Here is a 20,980-nt window from a genome sequence, read left to right on the forward strand (position 1 = left end):
GCAGATTTTAGGCTGCATTCTTGCGTTGACCGCTAGGGGGCGCTCCCATTGTGATCAGCTTATAGTATGCAAATTGCATACTAACACCGATTCACAATTGTTGCGCGGGCCCTGCGTACGCAAGTTACGTCGTTTTCGTACGGCGTGCTTAGCGTAAGGCTGCTCCTGCTAATAGCAGGCGCAGCCAATGCTAAGGATACCCGTCGTTCCCGCGTCGCGAAATTTGAAATCTACGTCGTTTGCGTAAGTGATTCGTGAATGGCGCTGGACGCCATTCACGTTCACTTTGAAGCAAATGACGTCCTTGCGACGTCATTTGCCGCAATGCACGTGGGGAAAGTTTCCCGACGGAGCAAGCGCTCTACGCTCGGCGCGGGAGCGCGCCTAATTTAAATGATTCCCGCCCCCGCTACTGCTCCGTGAATCGAGGGCAGCGCAAAATATTTGCGGGGCGCAGGGCAAAATCGTTGCCCTGCGCCTCCGCAAATAGAGCGCAAATGTACCTGAATCTGGGCCGTTGTTTTTCAGCATGTCCAAAAAACGAAGTTTTCCCAACTTCATCATTAAAAAGACGTTGCCCACACACCATCGTTTTTAAAAAATGCTCTAGCAAAGCGCGGTGACGTACAACACGTAGGACGGCACTATAAAGGGGAAGTTCAATGCGAAATGACGCCACCCTTGGGGCTGCTTTAGCTGATTCCGTGTTAGTAAAAGACGATTAGCGCTTTTCTGTCTGTTACAGCGCGATGAATGCGCTTACTCCATTATGAACGGTAGTTTTACCAGAACGAGCGCTCCCGTCTCATAACTTGCTTCTGAGCATGCGCGGGTTTAAAACGTTGTTTTAGCCCACACACGATCATTATTATAAATACAGATTATTATTTTTTTTAATTATATTTTTTCAAATTTTGTTATAAAATTTAGCAAACGGGTCATTTTTCTCCTTCATTGATGTACGCTGATGAGGCTGCACTGATGGACTGCACTGATGGACACCAATAGGCTGATGGGCACCAATAAGGCGGCACTGGTGGGCACCGATAAGACGACACTGGTGGGCACCGATAAGGCGGCACTGGTGGGTGGCTCTGAAGGGCATTGATAGGTGGCACTGGTGGGCAATGAGAAGTGGCACTAAAAGGTGGCATTGATAGGTGGCACTGATAGCTGGCAGTGATGGGCACTGATGGGTGGCAGTGATGGGCACTGATGGGTGGCAGTAATGGGCACAGATAGGCAGCACTGCTAGGTGGCACTGAGGAGGCATTGCTAGGTGGCACTGGTGGGGATTGATAGGTGGCACTGATAGCTGGCAGTGATGGGCACTGATGGGTGGCAGTAATGGGCACTGATGGGTGGCAGTAATGGGCACAGATAGGCAGCACTGCTAGGTGGCACTGAGGAGGCATTGCTAGGTGGCACTGGTGGGCATTGATAGGTGGCACTCTTGGGCATTGATAGGTGGCACTCTTGGGCATTGATAGGTGGCACTGGTGGGCACTGTGGGCAATTCCTTCCTCTTGGGACTGATGTCCCTTTCACATAAGCCAGTGATTGGCTGTCAGCGTGAGGAGAAAAAAAAACGATTACCGGCTTTTGTTTACCTCACATGATCAGCTGTCATTGGTTGACAGCTGATCATGTGGTAAGGGGCCAGGACCCGTGATCGGACTTGGGTGACCACAGCGTGCGCCGCTAACACCCTAATGTAATAGGCTATGCAACACCTATGACAAGAATCTTCAGATTATTGGACAGCTTCTATAAAAGTTCAGGTGGATGAACCCCAAATGATTTTTTCCATACAGGGAAAATGTACACAGAAATTCTGAACACACATTTATGCATTGCAGCAACAGGAGCGAGACCACCTTTGCTTGGTTTTCAGGACTGCCATGGAGCAGCACAGACAGTTCAATGGGAATTCATGACACTGGAGTTTCAGAGATATAAAAAAAATTGCACCCCTGAGCTAGATGATGTTGGATGTCCTCCAGCTAGGAAATGAGAGAAGCTCTATATGATTTGCTGCATCTACTAATGCACACTGTGATAAGCTCACAGTGTGCAGTGAAATCAGAGTAAGCAACTTCAGTCCAGGACAGATGCCGGTACAACTGTGCAAAAATACTTACGTGACAAATCAAACTCTTTGGGCCAGATTCACGTAGCGCAGCGGATCTATAGATCCGCTCGATCTACGTGAATTAAGATCCGCTCCCGCAAGTTTAGGAGGCAAGTGGCTAATTCACAAACCACTTACCTCCAAACTTGCGACGGCGGATCCTAAATCCCCCAGCGGAATTCAAATTCCGCGGCTAGGGGAGTGTCATATTTAAATCAGGCGCGTTCCCGCGCCGATTTAAATGCGCATGCGTCGTCCGGGTAATTTCCCCGGCGTGCATTGCTCCCACTGACGTCGCTAGGACGTCAGTGGTTGCGACGTGAGCGGGACTTGCGACGCGTGTGTTTGTGAATCGGCGTACGCAAACGACGTAGGAAAATTCAAATTCGACGCGGGTACACCGGCTATACTTAACATTGGCTGCGCCTGATAAAAGAAGGGGTAAGTATACGACGGAAAACCGCTACGGAAACGTCGTAAGAACACTGCGACGGGTCCGCGTACGTTCGTGAATTTGCGTATCTCGCTGATTTACATATTATTTATCGTAAATCAGCGGGAACGCCCCCGGCGCCATTTTTTAATTGAAAAAAATATCCGACAGTGTAACACATTGTAACACTGTCGGATCTAGCCCTATCTATGCGTATCTGATTCTATGAATCAGGCGCATAGATAGGACCAGTGTAAGTCAGAGATACGATGGTGTATCTGTAGATACACCGTCGTATCTCTTTGTGAATCTGGCCCTATCTCTTCGTTCTCCGTGATCAGGGGAACTTTTTGCCCTTTGAATGACCGTGAGAGAGGCCACGGATTCTGAACACCTTATAATACTCGGTGTCACCTCCTGAGAGTGACAGCGATAGACTCTGGAGGGAAGCCAGGAACTATATGGGAGATTCAGAGTGTCAGGGAGGTGAGGACAGAATCCCCTTTATATATACATCCATGTGACGGCCAAAATTAGATGACAATGACCCCCTTCCAGTAAGTGGCGCTTATGTTCAGGCTCTCCATTCTTGTCACCAAAGGTCATTGTGACATCAACATCTTTATTCTCTCTTCTGGTATTTACAAGAATTGAAGTCGATGAAAACCCAAATCACTAAAACCCCGTACAAGCTTTAACCCTTTCACTGCCAGAGACGTTTGTGTTTTTGCACTTTTTTACGCACGCGTTTAAAAAAATATTTTTAGGCTTGAAGTTTAGTTAAAACCCCCAAAACATTTTATATTTTCTGAAAGCAGACACCCTAGAGAATAACAGCGGTATTTCCAATGTTTTATGACACGATATTAGAAAAACAGTTATGGAAACACAACATTTTTTATTTATTTTTTGGCCACACAAACACAATATTCTACCCAATAGTTTAGTAAAATATAAAAGTGGTTGCGTGCGCACAGGGTGTGCCAGATGTGCCCAGGCACACCCTAATCACTCCCTGCAGTGCAGATTCCCCCTGCTGCCCGGTGTCCCCTCCCACAGCATAGCTGGCTTCCCTCCTCTCCCATTGGCTACTCCAGTGGGCACACATAGATGATATTTCATGATGAGTGGGGGAAAGGGTAATGTCATTTACCAGCCCCTTCCCTTTCTGAATGAACACAGTGAGAGATCCGTACCGTGTTTTTGAGCTTTCAGGAGCACACTCTAATGCAGTGTTTCTCAATTCCAGTCCTCAGGCCCCCCCAACAGGCAGGGGCGGACTGACAACTCATGGGGCCCCCGGGCAACAGGAGATCATGGGGCCCCCTGTATCCCTGCCCACACTCAAGCTATACTCACACACATCATGGGGGCACACAGCAGGGCCTAGGGGCATGAAGCGGGGCATGGGAGCAGATAGCTGGGCATGGGGCACAGAGCAGGGTGTGGGGCAGACATCAGGACATGGGGGGCCCAGAGAAGGGCATGGGGCAGACATCAGGGCATGGGGGCACAGAGAAGGGCATGGGGTAGACATCAGGGCATGGGGTAGACAGCAGGGCATGGGGGCACAGAGCAGACATCAGGGAATGGGGGCTCAGGACACATCACAGGGCCAAAGGGAGGGAATTGGGCACAGAGTGGGACATATAGTAGGGCATTGGGCACACAGTAGGACACATCAGAGAGAGAGAGAGAGCAAGGTATGGGGCAGAGAGAGAGAGAGAGAGCAGGGTATGGGGCAGAGAGAGAGCAGGGTATGGGGCAGAGAGAGAGAGAGCAGTGTATGGGGCAGAGAGAGAGAGAGAGAGAGCAGGGTATGGGGCAGAGAGAGAGAGAGCAGGGTATGGGGCAGAGAGAGAGAGCAGGGTATGGGGCAGAGAGAGAGAACAGGGTATGGGGCAGAGAGAGAGAGAGAGAGAGAGCAGGGTATGGGGCAGAGAGAGAGAGAGAGAGAGCAGGGTATGGGGCAGAGAGAGAGAGAGAGAGAGAGAGAGAGAGAGAGCAGGGTATGGGGCAGAGAGAGAGAGAGAGAGAGAGCAGGGTATGGGGCAGAGAGAGAGAGAGAGAGAGCAGGGTATGGGGCAGAGAGGGAGAGCAGGGTATGGGGCAGTGTGAGAGCAGGGTATGGGGCAGTGTGAGAGCAGGGTATGGGGCAGTGTGAGAGCAGGGTATGGGGCAGAGTGAGAGTAGGGTATGGGGCAGAGTGAGAGCAGGCTATGGGGCAGAGTGAGAGCAGGCTATGGGACAGTGTGAGAGCAGGCTATGGGACAGTGTGAGAGCAGGGTATGGGGCAGTGTGAGAGCAGGGTATGGGGCAGAGTGAGAGCAGGCTATGGGGCAGTGTGAGAGCAGGCTATGGGGCAGTGTAAGAGCAGGCTATGGGACAGTGTGAGAGCAGGCTATGGGGCAGTGTGAGAGCAGGCTATGGGGCAGTGTGAGAGCAGGCTATGGGGCAGTGTAAGAGCAGGCTATGGGGCAGTGTGAGAGCAGGGTATGGGGCAGTGTGAGAGCAGGGTATGGGGCAGAGTGAGAGCAGGGTATGGGGCAGTGTGAGAGCAGGATATGGGGCAGTGTGAGAGCAGGGTATGGGGCAGTGTGAGAGCAGGTTATGGGGCCGAGTGAGAGCAGGGTATGGGGCAGAGTGAGAGCAGGCTATGGGGCAGTGTGAGAGCAGGCTATGGGGCAGTGTGAGAGCAGGCTATGGGGCAGTGTGAGAGCAGGCTATGGGGCCGTGTGAGAGCAGGGTATGGGGCAGAGTGAGAGCAGGGTATGGGGCAGAGTGAGAGCAGGGTATGGGGCAGTGTGAGAGCAGGGTATGGGGCAGTGTGAGAGCAGGGTATGGGGCAGAGTGAGAGCAGGCTATGGGGCAGTGTGAGAGCAGGGTATGGGGCAGAGTGAGAGCAGTGTATGGGGCAGAGTGAGAGCAGGGTATGGGGCAGTGTGAGAGCAGGGTATGGGGCAGTGTGAGAGCAGGGTATGGGGCAGTGTGAGAGCAGGCTATGGGGCAGTGTGAGAGCAGGGTATGGGGCAGTGTGAGAGCAGGTTATGGGGCCGAGTGAGAGCAGGGTATGGGGCAGAGTGAGAGCAGGGTATGGGGCAGAGTGAGAGCAGGGTATGGGGCAGAGTGAGAGCAGGCTATGGGGCAGTGTGAGAGCAGGCTATGGGGCAGTGTGAGGGCAGGCTATGGGGCAGTGTGAGAGCAGGGTATGGGGCAGAGTGAGAGCAGGGTATGGGGCAGTGTGAGAGCAGGGTATGGGGCAGTGTGAGAGCAGGGTATGGGGCAGTGTGAGAGCAGGGTATGGGGCAGAGTGAGAGCAGGCTATGGGGCAGTGTGAGAGCAGGGTATGGGGCAGTGTGAGAGCAGGGTATGGGGCAGTGTGAGAGCAGGTTATGGGGCCGAGTGAGAGCAGGGTATGGGGCAGTGTAAGAGCAGGCTATGGGGCAGTGTGAGAGCAGGGTATGGGGCAGAGTGAGAGCAGGCTATGGGGCAGAGTGAGAGCAGGGTATGGGGCAGTGTTAGAGCAGGGTATGGGGCAGAGTGAGAGCAGGCTATGGGGCAGAGTGAGAGCAGGGTATGGGGCAGTGTGAGTGCAGGGTATGGGGCAGAGAGAGAGCAGGGTATGGGGCAGAGTGAGAGCAGGGTATGGGGCAGTGTGAGTGCAGGGTATGGGGCAGTGTGAGAGCAGGGTATGGGGCAGTGTTCAGGATGCTGGACACATGTACAGGGACACAGCAAGCTTTCCTTCAGATGCAGAGTAGCGCGGGAAGCGGCTGTAAACATACCTCTCGTGATGTGCTCCTCCCCGCCGGCCCCTCCTCTCTTCTCGTCCGTCCGAGGTGATGGCAAATAGAAGCACCTGGGGGTGGACGGAAGGGGGGGAGGAGCCGGCCGGAGGAGCGAATCACAAGAGGTCTGTTTACACTGCAGTCTTAGCAGGACGCAGTGATTCGGGACCCGATCTACCAGTCAGCTAGTTGTGATTGACGGGTAGATCGAAGGGGAAGCTCAGCTGTCATGGGGCCCCCTACTGGTCACGGGCCCTCGGTCCGTGCCCGAACTGCCCTATGGTCAGTCCGCCCCTGCCAACAGGTCAGGTTTTCAGGATTTCCCTCAGATGAAAAGGCTGTGGTGATTACTAAGGCAGTGAAACTGATCAAATCACCTGTGCAAAATAATGGAAATCCTGAAAACCTGACCTGTTGGGGGGGCCTGAGGACTGGAATTGAGAAACACTGCTCTAATGCAACAGTCTGCGCACACCTATGATGAGAACCTTGGCTCTCCAGGGACTTCAGGCACTTCTGATTGGCTTTTGTCAATCACAGCCAGTGAGCCAATCAGGAGACCGAGGGGGCGGGGCCAAACCACAGCTTTGTGTGTGAATGGACTGCTTGGGTGACCCCACAGTAAGCTGCTTGCTGTGGAGGCCCCTTGCAGGAGGGAGGAGCCTGGAGCACCTGCATGGGACCTGAGAAAAGGAGGATCCGGGCTGCTCTGTGCAAAAGCACTACACAGAGCAGGTAAGTATAACATGGGTGGCCGGATGAGGGAGAGATTGGGAGTGAGAGTAGTGATGTGAGTATGAGTGTGTGAGGCTTCCACACCTCCCCGCTCCCGGGCAAAATATATGCTGCCTAAGTACTGATTCCTAAATCCCGGAGATGACCACTCTAAAGGACTGCCGTGTACCTGTCTGTTATCCGCTGCTCTGACGGGATTGATCGGCTGCAATCGGAGGGATCGGAGGCTGCTGGTCGCTGAGACGCTGAGCTGTGAGCAGGCTCCCCCGGCTGTTTCCCGACTGTTCCCCGACTGACTCCCCGAGTGTTGTCCAGGGGGGGCGGCGCGAGACTCGGGTCTCTGAGACGCTACTCCCGAGATCTCGCGAGACTACGGAAACTCGCGAGTGTGCCTGTCACGCTGATCGGAGCTGGTCGGCGCTGGGGAGACGACTCGCAGAGCTGGAGGAAGGCGTTTTGCTCCACCAGGATCACTGCTGGAGAGGATAGAGGAGATCACGGAGGAGGGACATTACACTACGCGTGGAGGTACTGGTAAGGAGAAGCCTGCTCCAGCGCGCAAGTATAAACTACCTAGCGATTCCCTGGTAGCTGCATGAACATTTGGCATTTGGGATTTTGTCTTTGCGGCTCCCCTCTCTTTTTGACAGCAATAGACCATTATTATCAAAGGAACAATGAGAGCGATCTCAACTGCTGTTTAGGAAGGGGGAGAGGAAAGGAAAGGAGAGGACTTACATTCCTTGAAAAAAAAAGAGAAAAAAAAAAAAAAAAAAAATCAATTTGTTTTCCTACTGTGTGGACTGAGACTTTGAATACATATAAAGTCTGTTGGTTGCTGTTCTCCTTTATAGCGAGGTTCGGGACCCAACTGAGCCACTGAGAGCGGGGGAAAGATCCCAGGGCTATTATTAGAGTTACCAGAGGACTGCATAGAGGCAAAGTGGAAAGAGCCACATTGTATGCGAGGGTATTGGTAAGGAGACAACTCCTGAAGCACGCAGGGGCAAGTATCCAATGCTCTCTGGTGGTTCTCTGCGCTTATTGCCCATTACATTAGAAACAGTGTGAATCTATGTGTTTCCTCCCTATTAACAATAGACTATCTTCTGATACGGGGTCCTAGATAGTCTTTGGGAGCCCCTGGGAGACTTGTCCCCCCCCCCCTTCTTTTTTAATATAGTTGGGATATTCTCTTTTGTATCTCCCTGTCCTTTTTTTTTTTTTCTCCTCCATGTTTACCATGACTAATAAACGCGGGCCTGAGGATCAGCAAAACTTAGAGGGAGCCCCTACCACACGGTCTGCTAGGGGAAAGGAGAGGGGTGGCCAGGCTGCAGCGGCTAAGCTGGACCGTTTCTTTCATCCATCTCAGCCCATATCCCAAACACCCACTAAAGGAGGCCCATCACCACCAGCTATACAGCCCAAGGGCTCCGTGGGTTCATCGGGGGTTAGGAAAAGTCAGGGGTCGGTGGTCTCTAAATCAACTAACCCCACAAATTTAACTGGGACTAAAGCCTCGACTACTACTAAAGGACTTGGGGGGGAGGTACATGGAGCTGCGTCTGCATTGGCCACGCTTACGATACCTGATCATACTACCGTACCCGGCCCTGAACTAGTAGAAGACCCCACATTGAGGGATGTCCTGCGAGCTGTCAATGACTGTAAACAATACATGGTGGGCTTTGATAATCAGTTAAAGAACCTGAGTGATGAGCTTGTCTCAATACATCAGGATATATGCAAAACTGTTGAAAGAGTTACCACCCTGGAAGAACGGGTGAGTACGGTGGAGGATACCCTGTATCCCTTTGAGAAGGAACTCAGGGGTCTACAGGAGAAAACGAATCAACAAGCAGCCAAATTGGACGAAATCGAGAACAGACTTCGAAGGAATAATGTCCGAGTGATCGGTCTTCCGGAACGGAGTGAGGGGTCCAACACTATATCCTTCATGGAGGGCTGGCTTAGGGACATTTTCGGCCCAGCCACGTTCTCGTCCTTTTTCTCTATTGAAAGGGCTCATCGGGTTCCTTTCAAACCCCCGCAGGAAGGAGGCGCCCTAGATCATTACTTTTTGAGTTCTTCTATTATGGCGACAAAGTCACTCTGCTCCAAAAAGCCAGGGAAATGGGAGATATCATGTATAAGGGAGTGAGAATTTCCTTTTACCCCGATTTCTCTCCTGATTTGCAAAAACGCAGAGCCGAATTTACGCAAATAAAACGTACCCTACAGCACCACAAGGTGGCATATGCCTTACAGTACCCGGCCCGGTTACGGGTTACAGCCCTGGGCAGGACTTTTTTTTTCAACTCACTGGCAGAGGTGGCACAATGGCTGGAGGCAAACAGCAAGGATCTCTAGACATTAATACAACATAACTATATGTCTCCCCTTTTTTTTTTTTTTTTTGAAGGGACACTCTCTTTTTTTTTTTTTTTTCTTTCTTAGGTAGTAGCTATGCTACCGAAATAATTTCCCTTTTTTCTCTCTCACAACTTGATCGTTTACAAAAGGAGAAAAACACTATAAGATGAATAACACTATAAAGACTCACTATTTTGTGGGGGTTTTTCCTTTTTTTTTTTTTTTCCTCTCTCACAATTTGATTGACTACACAAGGAGAATAATACTACAGAATAACAACACTATAATGACCCACTATTTTGGGGGGGGGGGGTGTTTCATTTATTTATTCATTTTTTTTTTTTTTCGTTTTGTTTTTTTTATTAGAGGGGGAAGGGGAGGGGGGAGGGGGAGGTTTTTGAAGACAAGGAAAATATATCTAAAAAAAAAATTTCTTTTGGGGGGGGGGGGGGGTAAAAACCTTTTTCTTTTTTTTTTTAGGGAGGGTGTGATACGTACCTATTGTCACTTACTGTTACTTATATAGCCATACAATGTTCACTGGTATATTGCCAATGATCTCAATCTGTTTGAGTTTTTAAGTCCTTATATCTACAGACAATTAGCTTGTTTGTTTTTTTTTTGTTTTTTTATAGTTCGATTGGGTATACAAGAAAATTTGCACTATAAGATTAATGGCACTAAACATTTCACTATTTTGAGGTTTTCTCTTCTTGCTACAGGGAGAGGGAGAGGGGGTAGGTGGTGGGGGAGGGGGGAAGGAGGGGGACCCTTCCTTTTTTTGTAAGGGGATGGGGGTTATTTGGGTTATAGAGGGTGTAGTTTTGAATTGATTGACACTTTATTTTTTTATAGTTGTATTATGCTTATTTATATATTATTAGAGGTTCCAGTCTGCCTGAGCTATCACATAGACAGATAATTGGTTTACCCAACTAACTGGGGGGTGGGGGTGTACTATGTTCACTCTTATTATGCTAATGACTCCAATTTATGTAGGTTGATAAATTGATTGATAACTGGATTAATTTGATCAACTGTGGAGTCCCTCTTCTCCTTTCTTCTTTTTCATTTCCCCTCCCCTTTTTCCTTTTTTTTTTTTTTTTCTTTTTCTTCTCTCTTTGGGGAGGGGGGGAAAGCAGATATTCTCTTTTCCGACCCTGAGAGATGGAGGCTCGGAATTTGACTAGGGAGATGGGGGTGGGGGGGGAGATGAGAGGTTCTCGCTTCTCTGCTGAGGGAGAGAGGTGAATAAGTGTGAGAATGGGAGTATGGTTGCGGTTAGGTGAGGGTGGTGAGGCCACAGGTGAAACCCTACGGGGAAGCCCAGGTGGGCAGGGGGAAGGGGGGATTGGGGAGGGGGGAGGTTGGGAGGGGGGAGGGGAAAAGTGGGAGGGAATTTTGGGGGAAAGAGGTATCTTGGTCATCATAGAGGAGAGGAGAGGTCTTGGTTTTGTTAAGTGGCAGAGGGATAGGGAAAGAGAGAGAGAAGGGGATGAGAAAAAAATCGGCTGCTCTATGTTATGCTATCTTATTTTATGTCATTGCTACTTTATTTAGTCCATGGCTTTGAGGATTAAATCATGGAACGTACGAGGGCTAGGGGACCCCACTAAGAAAGCACTGGTGCTGGCTTCAATGGAGGGAAGGGGGCCAGGGATACTCTGTTTACAGGAGACACACCTGACCAAGGACACGATGACCCAGCTGGGTCTACGAAAATTCCCGTTCCGCTACCATTCTGTACACTCCTCATATTCGAGAGGAGTGAGCATAATGGTGGGGAAAGGTGTACCATTTACATGTGAGAGAAGTTTGATAGATGAGCAGGGGCGGTATGTGTTCCTGGCCTGCTCTATTGAAAATAAGCAGTATATTCTTGCTAATATCTATATCCCCCCTCCATTTAAGTTTGATGTCTTACAGAAATTAGTGGAATTTATGTTGGACAAAAACTGACACTCCCTTAATAGCAGTGGGTGACTATAATGAAGTGCTAGATAGAGCCTATGACAGATTCCCCTCGACAAACGATCCAAATATGAAACAAGGGAGCCGACTGGCCCATTTTCTGGATGAGATGGGATTAAAGGATATTTGGCGTACTCGACATCCTTGTATCCGACAGTATTCTTGTCTATCTAGCTCCCATGCCACTTTGTCCAGAATCGACATGGCCTTGGGAAACGAGTTGGCTCTGGGCATGGTTGAGAAGATAGAATATGGGCCAAGGGGAATCTCAGACCACTCACCATTGGACTTAGTGATTAGGAGGAGTAAGAGCACCTCTCTAAGAGAGTGGAAAATTAGTCCATACTGGCTTGAGCTATTGGGAGACTCACAGGAGCTGTTGAATAGCCTGAAAGAATATGTCGAAATAAACACAGGCTCAGCAAAGCCTGGAGTGGTCTGGGATTCGCTGAAGGCTTACTTGAGGGGTTTGCTGATCCAGAGAGTGGCAAGAGTACAGAGAGAGTCTAGGGCATGGGAGGAGGATCTTAGAAGTGAAGTGATGGTAGCTGAACAAAGATATATTGAGACCCCGTCCCCAAGCAGGCAAAGAGAGTGGCTCGACAAACAGAAGGTTTATAAAATGGCTACCATGAGAAAGGCAGAGAACCATCGAATATTTCAAAGACAAACCCAATTTGGGGAGGGGGAGAAAGTGGGACGAGTATTGTCCCTGCTGACTCGGGCCAACTCCCCCTCTTCAAATATTCTGGCAATTAGGTCTCTAACAGGTGATATTTCTACGGACGGTAGCGAGATAAGACAAATATTCCACGGCTTTTATAAATCTCTCTATAAGTCAAGGGGAGGAAAAGAAGGAATGGAAACCTTCTTCCAGGGAATTCCAGCTCCAACACTGTCAGATAAAGATAGGGAAAAGTTGGATTCTCCAGTTACATTGGAAGAACTACAGTTGGCAGTAGCGGGGATGTCCAGCCACAAATCACCTGGCCCGGACGGGCTCCCAATAGAGATCTACAGGCGCTTTGGTGAAGCTTTGCTACCAGAATTGCTTCAGACATTGAAAAGTGCTTTTTTGGAAGGGCAGCTTCCCTCCTCCATGATGGAGGCAACGATTGTTGTAATCCATAAAGAGGGAAAGGATAAACTAGACCCGATCTCCTACCGTCCAATATCATTGCTCTGTACAGACGCAAAAATTCTAGCCAAAGTACTGGCAGATCGCTTAAAAGGGTGCATTGAGAGCCTTATCCACTCTGATCAATCAGGGTTCATCCCAAACAGGTCAACTAGCAAAAACATCAGAAGAGCCTTCTTAAATATACAGATTCCCATTGACAATGAGGGCCCTAGAGCTCTGCTGGCATTAGACGCCGCTAAAGCTTTTGATAGCATCGAGTGGCCATACCTATGGAAGGTATTAGAAAACTTTGGATTTGGCCCAACATTTATTAAGTGGGTCAAACTCCTATACAGCGAACCACGAGCAAAAATTAAAATCAACGGTGAAGTCTCAGATATATTTGAGCTCGAGAGAGGGACGAGACAGGGTTGCCCCCTTTCACCGCTTCTGTTCGCACTGGCTATGGAACCCCTTGCTATCAAAACCAGATTAAATAAAGACATACAGGGGTTTAGAAGGGGTATAGAGGAGGACAAGATATCGCTCTTTGCGGACGATGTCCTGTTTTTTATAGGAAATGTGGATAGCTCGTTAACTAAAGTGGTCCAAATGGTTAAGGAGTTTGGAAGATTCTCGGGACTAAGTGTCAATTGGGATAAGTCGGCCCTACTCCCAATAGATCCGTTGGGGGAACAGACAATTGCCGAAATGCCCCAGCTGAAAATATCAAAAAAATTGAAATATTTGGGGGTTTGGATTACTAGTGAAGTCAAGGAGTACACCACTAATAATATAGCTCCACTATTGTTGAGACTGAGATTAAAGAAGGATGTCTGGGGCCGCTTCCCCCTCTCTGTAGCTGGGAGATGCAACCTGATAAAAATGATCTGGCTACCCCAGATACTATATGTTCTTCACAACTCTCCAATTTGGGTGAACCAAATATGGTTCAAACGAATGGAAACATTATTCAGGGAGTTAATGTGGAAGGGAGGCCAGGCCAGAATTAGACTGCAGACTATGCAGCTCCCGGTGAAGGAGGGGGGGATGGCGGTCCCACACCCTAGAACATATTTTCTGGCATCTCAGTTGCAACACATGGTGGGTTGTGGTATTCAAAATCCGGGTAACAACGACTTTAGATTAATCCTATTAAGGTCCCCACATAAAATCTTAATAGAAGCCCTGGAAGCAAACTCGCTTCGCCATCAGTGCCCAACTGTAAAGCTAATCAACAAAGTGTGGCAAACTACTAAAGCTTTGCTGGGATATACTGGTGTAACTGAGTATGCCCCCCTTGGGCACAATGAAAACTTGACAGAACTTAAAGATATTGAAATCCCTAAGATCTGGGAGAATCAGGGAATAACATGGCTATTACACATGTACGAGGGAAACTTAATCAAAACGTTTTCGAAATTGAGGGGTGAATTCAACATACCAAATAAAACATTCTTCAATTATCTACAAGTCAGGCACGCCCTCCAAACCCAGTTTAAGATTCATCCAATGGTTAGGACCCATACCCCTGTGCTTCTTAAAATGATTCAGACTAACATCACAAAAGGTCAAATCTCTGTACTGTACGGGAAATTGGGGGCTAAAGCCATAAGTCAAACCGGGGTCTCTAAAAGCCGAGAAAGGTGGGAAAGAGACATTGGATTGTTAACCTCTGAGCAGTGGAACCAAATCTTACAGAGAGGAACATTGGTGTCAATTGCCCCAGCACAGAGATTGTCCCATCTATTCCTACTGCACAGGGTCTATTACACCCCTAAAAAAATGTTCGTACTAGGCTGGAATGCAAGTGATGAATGCCCCAGGTGCAAAGCAACAGGGGATTTCATCCACATGTTCTGGAGATGCCCCAAGCTTTTTAGATATTGGATAGAAGTGATAAATAGGATTAATAAAATCTTTAAGACCTCTTTAGAGCCGGAGGCCAGAACCTGCCTCCTAGGAGACATGGAAAACCATAGAATCCCTGCAGGAGCATTGGAAAGCGTGCTTAGGTGCCTTTTCCAAGCTCGGAAGCTAATAGCACAGAGATGGCAAGCGCATGTTCCTCCAACAGTCGAGAACTGGGTTGAAACCATCAATGCTCTGATTTGGTGCGAGAGGGTGGCCTTTATTAAGCAAGGAAACTACAACAGGTTTAGAAGAGTGTGGGAGCCTTGGCTGACAGAAATGGGAATATCCGTGGAGAGATAGTCTCTATAGGGGGACCACAAACCCCCCCTTATCCCAGTAGTTGGTAAAGCCGAACGACAAGGAGAAATCAATCTAATATCGCTCTCTCCAGTTCTGGACATGCTGGATTCCCTTTCCAGGTTTTTGAGATTAGACACTTTCTCCCTTTTTGTTTTCTTTCTCTCTCTTTTTATTTTCTTTTCCACTCTACTCTCTTCTCTTTTACCCCTTTGTTCAAAAGACAATGTAGACCAAGATACCTGCCTCTACTTTTTTATAACACGTCCATAATATTATTAGGGAGGGTGGGAGGGGGGAGAAGAGAGGGAGGGGATGGGGTAAATCAAGGAATTTAAATAATATATGCTTGGTTATATGTAGAAATATAATGTAATTGCACCAGACAATGTGAACTATCGATATGTAAACATATAAATCTGTAGATATGTCTATTCTTTGGAAAACAATAAAGAAAAATTAAGATAAAAAAAGTATAACATGGAGCGGTGGGGTAGGACCTGGCTGTAACCCCAGGACGAGGTACGTAGAGGTTATAGACTATACTATATGGCCCCATGTATTGGAGTTCAGCTTCCTTCCAGCGTACAGTAATCATTTCCAGCAGCTGTCCTGGCGGCAGAACAATTGCGGATATGGTGACCGTGTAATATTTATACTTGGAATATTCTGCTGAGTGTCCTGGCATGGCTTCCAGCCTCACTGATGCTTGAGCGGTATTCACAAGCTGCAGCCAGGCACATATTAGGCCCAGGCCTTTGATGAGAAGCCGGACTCCGTCCATAATGGACGCATTAATCCTGACGCCATTTTGAGGGCTTCGCTTAGAAATAGAAGTCTAATAAAGTGTAATGCATTTTTTTTTTTTTCTGTTGCAGAAACGCCAACAGGAATGAAGACATTTGTATATATGCAGAGCTGTTCATTTTGAACGCCAGGCAAATATATAATACACAAATTAATGCACTTCTGTAATCATTAATACATTATTAACTACTTAAGCTCTGGAACATTTACCCCACCCCCCCTGGCCAGGCCCTTTTTTGCGATACGGCACTGCGTTACTTTCACTGACAATTGACGGTCGTGCGACGCTTTACCTAAATAGAATTTCTGTAATTTTTTCGGACAGACCTATCTTTTTACGTCGTTTCCGTAAGTCGTACGTGAATCGGGCTTGACGTAATTTACGTTCACGTCGAAACGGCGTACTTTGGAGCAATGCACACTGGGATATGTCCACGGACGGCGCATGCGCCGTTCGTAAAAAACGTCAATCACGTCGGGTCACTAGACATTTACATAAAACACGCCCCCCTCATCCACATTTGAATTAGGCGCGCTTACGCCGGCCCATTTACGCTACGCCGCCGTAACTTAGGAGGCAAGTGCTTTGTGAATACAGCACTTGCCTCTCTAAATTGCGGCGGCGTAGCGTAAATAACATACGCTACGCCCACACAAACTTACGTCCCCCTACCGGAATCTAGCCCTATGTTTACCAGGGGCAGACTGACAACTCATGGGGCCCTCGGGCAATAGGAGATTATGGGGCACCCCGGGCAATAGGAGATTATGGGGCACCCCGGGCAATAGGAGATTATGGGGGCCCCCGGGCAATAGGAGATTATGGGGCCCCGGGCAATAGGAGATTATGGGGCCCCGGGCAATAGGAGATTATGGGGCACCCCGGGCAATAGGAGATTATGGGGCACCCCGGGCAATAGGAGATTATGGGGCCCCGGGCAATAGGAGATTATGGGGCCCCCGGGCAATAGGAGATTATGGGGCACCCCGGGCAATAGGAGATTATGGGGGCCCCCGGGCAATAGGAGATTATGGGGCCCCCGGGCAATAGGAGATTATGGGGCCCTCGGCAATAGGAGATTATGGGGCCCCCGGGCAATAGGAGATTATGGGGCCACACAGTACTGTATATACACACACAGTACACACACACACAGTATACATACACACACACTGAAAAGGTACTGGAGAGGCGGGGCAGCTATAACCTTGGGATTTTTAGACCAAAATGATGTCGGTAAGGGACATTTCAGGGACAGATGTAAAAAAACACAGATTTTTACATTGGTTTTACTGAAGCTGGCAACCCTGATGGAGCCCCCTAGTGGCATGGGGCCCTCGGGCAGTGCCCGAGTGCCCGAATGGTCAGTCCGCCCTTGATGTTTACTATGCTTCAGTTTGTGAATGAACAGGAAGCCGCTCAGCACAGAGCACTTCCCATTCATTCACTGTCCAGTGCAGCTGAGGCTGCAGAGAAAGACACGTGTGTTTGATCTTTGGGGTGAATACCCTAATGTAATACACTGCGCACACCTATGACAAGAATCTTTAGATTATTGGACACCTTCTATAAAAGTTCAGGTGGATGAACCCCAAATGATTTTTCCATACAGGAAAAATGTACACAGAAAATCTGAACACACATTTATGCAATGCAGCAACAGGAGTGAGACCACCTTTGCTTGGTTTTCAGTACTGCCATGGAGCAGCACAGACAGTTCCAGGGAAATTCATGACACTGGATTTTTAAAGATATAAAAATATTTGCCCATGGGTGCAAAGCCTTTAAACTGTGGCTGCCCCCCAGCATGCCCGGGCTGTGTCCGGACCCGCGCCTATACCAGGTATATGCCATTGTCACGAGTTCCTGGACATATTAGGCATGGAGAGCAGAGCTCAGCGCTGTCTGATATAAGATCAGCCCTCCCAACAGATATGTTTAGAAGGAGAGCTGCAATTTATAGAATATTTTCCCTCCAGCCAGCTGCTCCCCGGCTAACCTCTCCCCTGCAACGTCTGCCAGACCGGAATAACTGCGGCCTGAGAGGCCTGGAAACCATCACTTCTATGGGATAAGAGCCATACTGATGTGATAAGTCAGATAGGGGCAGACATATTCATTCATTACATAGGCTGGCCATAGAAAGCAGGAACACTAGATCAGAGTGGCCATGCCTGACAGCACGGCAGTCTGCTTGTTTACATCGGAAGACCGCCGTTCTGTCTCTGTGGGGAGCGATCATGGGCTGATTGGCCACAGAAGGAACCAATCAGCAGGCCCGGCGGACATCGCATCCGCCGGGCCCGCTGATTGGCTCCCCCCGTGGCCAATCAGCGTGCGATTGTGGCTCCGGCGCTCCCCCAGTGGCTATTGACAAAATCACAAAGAGGTACGTGATTTTGCGCAATAGAGCCGATTGCCGCAGTATATGTACGGCAGGTGGTCAGGAAGTGGTTAACGTGAACTGTTAGACAGGGTCAATTTGGTTGTTTTGCAGGCAGGCTGGTAAGTGTGCTGGGAAATCTTTTTTTTTGTGATGTGTGTTGCTCTTCCATGTGTACCCATACCTCCCAACTTTTTGAGATGGGAATGAGGGACACCCAGGGCTGGACTGGGACAGAAATTTGGCCCTGGACTTCATCCAGACTGGCCCACTTTGACAGGTCTCTCCCATGACGGCCGGACAACTCCTACCCCCCCCCCCCCCCCGGCCACCCAAGCCCCCTTCTCCCCCTTCACTAGCCACTAGCCGTTCTACTTTATTAGAGTAGAGAGGCTGGTACTGGTACTCTTATAGGCAGTACCAGTGGGGAAGCTATTTCACCCGGGGCAAAGAATCAGTTCGGTGCCCCCCCTTATGGGACAAGATTAGGCAGAAGTGAGAAACTCCCAGGCCATAGCTGTTGAGTCAGCTGTCTGTCCCCTTCCCCCATGCTCCTCTATTGTCCCCCCTACTCCTTTGTTCCCCCCAGGTGAGCGCTGCAGGGAGGGAGAGACAGTGGAGCGGAGGGGGCGGCAGTCCTCTGTCACTGAAGCCGGCCCACTGAGCCATCAGCCCACCGGGAAACTCCCTGTAGTCCCAATGGCCAGTCCATCCCTGGGGACACCTATCAGCAAACGTATGCAAGCATTGGACACACCCCTTGCCACGCCCTTAAAGGAGAATTGTACAAAAAAACAAGAATGGTTAAACCCACAAGTGCATTTTTTTTACCACTGCTATTCCTTTATATTGGCTTTTGGAATTTACAAATGCAGCAATTTAGAAATCAGATGAAAGATTTAGCCCCCGGGAAACACTTTTTGATGGATAAAAGGTACATTTTAAATACAACTATATAGATCAGACCAAAATGAGGGACAAATGAGGAGGGAAGAGGGACAGAGGGGCATTGCTCCATATCAGGGACAGTCCCTCGGGGGTGGCCCGGTTTGCTTTAATACAATAACAATTATAAGGAAGAACACGCTTGCAAGAGATAAATCACACTATGTGCTTGCTGCAAACGCATTATACTTTCCCTTTAAGGCTTTGCAATGTATTTAGAGTCCCTATGATAATGACACAGTGGGGGAAGGTAAACACTATAATTATGTAAATATAAAGTTAGCACATCTCCCTGTTAATAAGGCTTACCTCTGTGTTGTCAGCCGCACCTTCTGCAGCCATATTTAATGCCCCCCGGGGGAGCCCTTTTATCCTGGAGATATTGTTGCTTGGAATATAGGACAGGGGTTTAAACATCACCGGCGCGGTGGCCCCAGAGGGCCCAATAACACAAGCCTTGCTGAGCAATACATGTCAAAACACTGCAACAGTCAGTCACACAAAGTGAGGTATATTGTCATTTTATATTATTTTCAGGGTTGGCCATTGTTCTTCTTCCCATGTGGTGACATTTTTTAAATTCTAGCAGCTGATGCCGCGTACACACGACCGTTCCATCCGATAAGAACGGACCGATGGACCGTTTTCATCGGTTAACCGATGAAGCTGACTGATGGTCCGTCGCGCCCACACACTATCGGTTAAAAAAAACGATTGTGTCAGAACGCGGTGACGTAAAACACAACGACGTGCTGAAAAAAACGAAGTTCAATGCTTCCAAGCATGCGTCGACTTGATTCTGAGCATGCGCGGGTTTTTAACCGATGGTCGTGCCTACTAACGATCGGTTTTGTCCTATCGGTTAGGAATCCATCGGTTAAATTTAAAACAAGTTGGCTTTTTTTTAACCGATGGTTAAATAACCGATGGGGCCCACACACGATCGGTTTTGACCGATGAAAACGATCCATCAGACCATTCTCATCGGTTTAACCGATCGTGTGTACGCGGCATGAAAGTAAAACCCCCTACCTAAAATGCTGTATGAAAAAAAAAAAAACTGTGTGTGGGGTAAGATAGCGCCAACAGTTTATGCAGCGCTTTACAATGGGGCAGATCCACAAAAGAATTACGCCGGCGTATCTCTAGATACGCCGCGTAATTTTAAATTTCCCGCGTCGTATCTTTGTTTTGTATCCACAAAACAAGATACAACGGCATCTCGGCTAGATCCGACAGGCGTACGTCTTAGTACGCCTTAGCTGCAATTTTTCGGCGGCCGCTAGGTGGCGTTTCCGTCGAAATCCGCGTCGAGTATGCAAATTAGCTAGTTACGGCGATCCACGAACGTACGACCGGCGCATTTTTTTACGCCGTTTGCTTTCGGCTTTTTCCGGCGTATAGTTAAAGCTGCTGTTATGAGGCGTACTCAATGTTAAGTATGGCCGTCGTTCCCGCGTACAATTTTGAATTTTGTACGTCGTTCGCGAATAGGGATTTGCATAGAATGACGTCACCGTCGTGAGCATTGGCTTGTTCCGGGTTAATTTTGAGCATGCGCACTGGGATACCCCCACGGACGGCGCATGCGCAGTTAAAAAAAAAAAACGTTGTTTACGTCGGGTCACGACGTATTAACATAAAACACGCCCCCATTACATCCATTTGAATTAGGCGCCATTACGCCGCCAAAGATACACTACGCCGCCGTAACTTACGCAAATTCTTTCAGGATTCGAAAAAAAAAATTGCGGCGGCGTAGTGTATCTTAGATACGCTTCGCCCAGCGTATTAATGCGCCGATGTACGTGGATCTACCCCAATATTGTTATAATACAATAAAATACAAGAGGATTAAGGGCCCTTTCACACGGAGCGGATCAGTAATGATCCGCTCTGTGTGTCCGCAAAGCTCAGCGGGGATCCTCCGTAAAATCCCCGCTGAGCTGTCAGCTGACAGGGCGGTCCCCCCACACTGTACAGGGACCGCCCTGTGTTTCCTCCGCTCTCCCCTATGGGGGATCGGACGAACACGGACCGTATGTCCGTATTCATCCAATCCGATCCGGCAGACGGAAG

Source organism: Rana temporaria, chromosome 7 (genome assembly GCF_905171775.1).
Source record: "Rana temporaria chromosome 7, aRanTem1.1, whole genome shotgun sequence".
Classification (NCBI taxonomy): Eukaryota; Metazoa; Chordata; class Amphibia; order Anura; family Ranidae; genus Rana; species Rana temporaria.